General features: G+C 44.1%; 1 non-coding gene across 1 annotated transcript; it reads right to left on the minus strand.

Annotated features, from left to right (window-relative positions):
* Window positions 1–4,370: 4,370 nt before the first annotated feature.
* trnas-uga (transfer RNA serine (anticodon UGA)) lies at window positions 4,371–4,452 on the minus strand. The gene has a single exon. It is a non-coding gene; the product is annotated as a tRNA-Ser (tRNA).
* Between the last annotated feature and the right edge of the window lie 1,689 nt (window positions 4,453–6,141).

Genomic DNA, 6,141 nt, shown 5'->3' on the forward strand with positions numbered 1-6,141 from the left:
CGTCCATATGTGCAACGCCTGAACCACTGGATCACAGGAACTCGAAAACGCGTTTTCTGTATTAATGTTGCTCAGTTTGAATGGCAATCAAACTCTGCTTGTGCAAAAACAGACGTTTCAATGCTGAGCATGCCCCACTAAAAAGGCACAGAAAAAGACAGTATCCTCTTGCATTGGCATCTAACAGATATTTTCGTCTGTTTAAACTGACAGAATAAAGAGGATGTGCTCATCTCCTCTCGTGTCCCATTAACCACGTTAATACACACGCAGGGATTTTCAAACCAAGACGAACAGGCTCATTGTTGTGAATTGACAGCAGTGGTGTATCAGTCATTGCGAACAGTGAGCAATAAATGCTGAACCAATAGCACTGACACTGAGCCTTGCACCATCAGCTCCACACTCACATCTTGTGTTATGTTTCCTAGGCATCAGTGCATTTGACTTTAATTATTCTACCCTGCACCTCTCCTCAAGTTATTCCCGACCGCTTGCAGTGTCGAATTAGAACATGCAATTATTAGAAATGCATTTCTGGGACACAGTTGTCTTTCAATGAGGTAAGATTCACTGCCCATCCCTAATTATCCCAAAGATGTAGGGGACGATTAATTTTGTTAACTCCTCAAATCCTTAGTTTGGAGGTACTGACAAGAAACCACTAGAGATGGACTTCCTGGATTGCGGAGAGCAGACCGACCCCAAACTGCTAAGGTAACTCACCCAGGGAAGAGCAGATGGACCCCACTCTGTCAATGTAACTCAACCAGGGGACAGAAGTCTGACATCACACGATCAATGTAACTCAACGAGGAAATTATGGCCTGACCGCACTCTGTTAATGTAACTCACCCAGGGAAGAGCAAACTGACGCCACTCTGTCAATGTTACTCATCCAGGGAAGAGCAGACTGACCCAATATTTTGTATGTAACTCACCCAGCAAATGGCAGACTGACACCACTCAGAGAAGAGCAGGCTGGACCCATTCTGTCTCTATCACTCATCCAGGAAAGAGCAGGCTGATCTGATTCTGTCAATGAAACACAAGCAGGGAGACGAGCCTGATCCCACTCTGTCAAAGTAACTCACTCAGAGAAGAGAAGACTTATTCCATTCTGTCTATGTGAATCATCCAATGAAGACAGTAATGAAACCATACTTGCTGTTAAACTCAAACAGAGAAGAGCAGACTCTCACGATTCTGAGAAAGTATTACGCCCGTGGAGGAGCATACTGACACCACTCTCTTAACGTAGCTCACCCAGGGAAGAACAGACTGAGTCACTCTGTGATATTACTCACAAAGAAAGGAGCAGACTGACCCCATTCTGTTAATATGACTCTCCCAGGAAAGAGCAGATGAAGCCCAATCTGTCAATGTGACTCAACCAGGGAAGAGCACTCTGACCTCACGCGATCACTTTAACACAACTAGAAAATTGCAGACTGACGCCACTCTGTCAATGCAACTCACCCAGAAAAGAGCAGACTGATCCCACACTGTCCAAATAACTCACTCCGTGAAAAGCAGACTGATGCCACTCTGACAATGTACCTCGCACAGGAAAGAGTAGACTGATGCCACTCTGTCAATGTAACTCACTGAGGAAAGAGCAAACTGACGCCACTCAGTCACTGTTACTCACCGAGGGGAAGGGCAGACTGACCCCACACTCTCAGTGTAACTCATCAGACTGATCCCACACGGTCAATATAAGTCATTCACTGAAGAGCTGTCTGACCCCAGTCTGTGAATGCAATTCACTCAGGGAAGAGCAGACTGATCCCATTCTGTCTATGGCACGCACCCAATGAATGAACACTAACCCCACTCAACCAATGTAACTCGCCAGAGAAGAGCAGACGGAAGCCAGACTGTCAACATAAATTATCGAGGGAAGATAATTTTCTGTTTCACTCAGGCAGGGAAGAGCAGACTGTCACCACTCTGTGAAAGAAATTCGCCCAGCGAAGGGCAGACTGACCCTACTGTATCTGCGTGACTGACACAGATAAGAGCAACTAATCCAACTCTGACAATGTCTCTACCTCAGGGAAGAATACCCTGACCCCTCTCTGTCCAAGTAGCTCACCCAGGAAACAGCAGACTATCCCCACTCTGTCTATTTAAGTTCAATAAAATCCTCTGAAGTACGTCCTGTCCAGACACTCTCCACATCCCTGTCTCTGTAACCGTGTGCGTTCAATGGCGAATCCAAATAACCTGCAAATGTTTAGAATGTGGCAGCAAACCAGAGCTACCACACAGAAATTGGGCGAATGTGCAAACTTCCATCAGGCAGTCACCTAAGCCTGGAATGGAAACCAAACCCGACAGCAGTCGTGATTATAAAATGGCAGAACAGAAACCCATCAAAAAGAATTGCATCCCTGTGTGTTGCAACGATTCTGAGTATTAATTAAGCCCCCCTCACTGTAGTTAATTTCCATTTTCATCACTGCCAACCTTCTTCAAAGCAAAGCACGCACTTGCTTTTTTCAGACTTTTGACATCCCGCTTTCATCCCGCTTTTTACCTAATCATATTTCTGACTTTATAAACTACGTCACAACAGTTTGACAACTGCAGAATGAGCTTTGTTCTGTTCTCCACTGATGTTGAGAGTAGTAATACAGCATATTCGAGTAGGACTTGATGCGCTTGCGGGTGGTGCATTATGGCTTCTTTTTTTTGATTTTCGGTCTACTATTTCGAGTTCATTGCGCAGACTTCTGAAGAAGACTTTTTGGAGTCGAAATGGTAACTGTGTTTTCTGTCGGAAGACAGACGTAGCTTTATTTCTGTTCTCTTATAAATTGATCTTCTTCTGATCTTTGCAAGTGAAATAGGGTGCATTGCTATTGCTCGGTTTTAGTTTCAAAATCAAGAGAAACATGAAGGAGACAATATCAAAGAACACAAAGTACTGAGTTGTTAAGATAATGTTTGCAGCAATGGTGGACATGAAGGTCAAATTAAGATACGGTTCAAGAACATTTAATCTGGAAGTGCTATGTGACTTTAGTTCCAAATATATGTTTCCGTTCTCCCAGTACATCTTTTTGACTCCCAGAAAACATTGATTGTTTTCTGTATTCACTTTGTTTCGCGATATCTGTCTTCTGGTCGACCAGGGACAACTTGAATTTGCGTCTGCATTGAATAAGATTTCGCTCTTTCTTTCGAGAAGCAAACCTGTGCATTATGTACCACTTATCATGGTGATGGCTCAGAAGTTCAAAATGACTTACGGTTTATGGATCGTGAGCAAGAATGAAGTGATCCACTTGCGAACAGATGTCACCACGCCCTATTCCTACATCGGGCCTGAACGGTCCATTGGCAGAGTCTGCAGAAAGGAAGTGTCTAAGTGAACTAGTCCTTTGTTCAGTTTGATTTGATACCAATGGTTGTGCTGTTTTGGTGCAGAAATGTGTCAACATCTCTGACGTTAGAGTCAAATTTTAAGTCACATCTACTCCATGGAGTTACTTCTCAGATCGGAACATGCTGACATGAAAACATCTAGCTCTGAGAGCAAATGTTTTTACATTAAACTGGGAGTATGTTTAACTAAGCAATTCAGATAGCCAAGATGAATAATTGGCATTTGGTTCTTCATGCTGAGCTCTCCACACCAACTGCTCCAACGAAGGCCGTGGATAAGATCCCCATCGATTATTTTGGTCAATTTTAGCCTCAACAACAACCTTTTGTTCTGAACAATGCCACACCACAAGCAGAGGGCTAAGTGTGATTTTCATCGTTAATTTTCAAATTCAGTTCTTAATGCACAGTTTCTTATGAATGTGGACAGCAGAAGACAGTTAACATTCCATTTCAAATATTTCCAGTAAATTCTACTCCGCTGATATCGCCTTGTCTTATCACACCACAAGCCAGGAATCTGGATCAGTCGAGTTCCTTTTCACACATGGAGTTGCTTTTTCTAATTCATTGACTGCTGCTTAAATAGATTATTGGCCTTGAGAGTCAGTTGTAAATTAGGTTGAACTTTCTCAGCTTGACTTTCAACTGATCCTAAAAAAAAGTCATCACCTGCAGGTAAATGTATTGCATTGCTTCATGTTTTGCTTAATTACAGCCCCCCCCACCCCCACCCCCACCCCCACCCACCGACCCCGGAACATCCAAGTTTCACGATAGTCCGACAAATGTTTTGAAACTGATTCGTGTTGGAAGTTGGTGGCTTTTTGTGTCTCGACAGATAATTTATTCAATTAGACGTCTTGAAATTACTTCGGATTCTTCACAGTTGAAAATTTACTTTCTATTGAATGCAAAGCTAAAGCTCCACAAAATCCAAATTCTGCAAAGGAATTAATGACTTTTAAAAGAATCAACGCTGTGAGCGGGATTCGAACCTGCGCAGGGAGACCCCATTGGATTTCAAATCCAACGCCTTAACCTCTCGGCCATCACAGCTGCAGGAAAGTGGCCAATTTTCATAGTAAAAGAACTTAATTCATGAAATATGTACTTTGTTTGAAGAACAAATTGTCAAGACCCAAAGATTTCGCCAAATCCTTTGCAGAGACCCAGACGAACGTTCCCTTTGTAGATTGTCAGGCTTTCCCCGCAAACTAGATCCTGACAAAGCTGAACATAGAACATAGAACATAGAACAATACAGCACAGAACAGGCCCTTCGGCCCACGATGTTGTGCCGAACTTCTATCCTAGATTAAGCACCCATCCATGTACCAATCCAAATGCCGCTTAAAGGTCGCCAATGATTCTGACTCTACCACTCCCACGGGCAGCGCATTCCATGCCCCCACCACTCTCTGTGTAAAGAACCCACCCCTGACATCTCCCCTATACCTTCACCTTAAATTTATGTCCCCTTGTAACACTCTGTTGTACCCGGGGAAAAAGTTTCTGACTGTCTACTCTATCTATTCCTCTGATCATCTTATAAACCTCTATCAAGTCACCTCTCATCCTTCGCCGTTCCAACGAGAAAAGGCCGAGAACTCTCAACCTATCCTCGTACGACCTACTCTCCATTCCAGGCAACATCCTGGTAAATCTTCGCTGCACCCTCTCCAAAGCTTCCACATCTTTCCTAAAGTAAGGCGACCAGAACTGCACACAGTACTCCAACTGTGGCCTAACCAAAGTCCTGTACAGCTGCAACATCACTTCACGACTCTTGAATTCAATCCCTCTGCTAATGAACGATAATACTCCATAGGCCTTCTTACAAACTCTATCCACCTGAGTGGCAACCTTCAAAGATCTATGTACATAGACCCCAAGATCCCTCTGTTCCTCCACCTGACTAAGAACCCTACCATTAACCCTGTATTCCGCATTCTTATTTGTTCTTCCAAAATGGACAACCTCACACTTGGCAGGGTTGAACTCCATCTGCCACTCCTCAGCCCAGCTCTGCATCATATCTAAGTCCCTCTGCAGCCGACAACAGCCCTCCTCACTGTCCACAACTCCACCTATCTTTGTATCATCTGCAAATTTACTGACCCACCCTTCGACTCCCTCATCTAAGTCATTAATAAAAATTACAAACAGCAGAGGACCCAGAACTGATCCCTGCGGAACTCCACTTGTAACTGGGCTCCAGGCTGAATATTTACCATCTACCACCACTCTCTGACTTCGACCGGTTAGCCAGTTTTCTATCCAATTGGCCAAATTTCCCTCTATCCCATGCCTCCCGACTTTCCGCATAAGCCTACCTTGGGGAACCTTATCAAATGCCTTACTAAAATCCATGTACACTACATCCACTGTTCTACCGTCATCGACATGCTGGTCACCTCCTCGAAGACTTCAATAAGACTTGTAAGGCAAGACCAACCCTTCTCAAATCCGTGCTGGCTGTCCCTAATCAAGCAGTGTCTTTCCAGATACTCGTAAATCCTATCCCTCAGTACCCTTTCCATTACTTTGCCTACCACAGAAGTAAGACTAACTGGCCTGTAATTCCCGGGGTTATCCCTATTCCCTTTTTTGAACAGGAGCACAACATTCGCTACTCTCCAGTCCCCTGGTACCACCCCCGTTGCCAGTGAAGACGAGAAGATCATTGCCAACGGTACTGAAATTTCCTCTCTTGCTTCCCACATAATCCGAGGATATATCCCGCCA

This window comes from Chiloscyllium punctatum, chromosome 28, assembly GCF_047496795.1.
Source record: "Chiloscyllium punctatum isolate Juve2018m chromosome 28, sChiPun1.3, whole genome shotgun sequence".
Classification (NCBI taxonomy): Eukaryota; Metazoa; Chordata; class Chondrichthyes; order Orectolobiformes; family Hemiscylliidae; genus Chiloscyllium; species Chiloscyllium punctatum.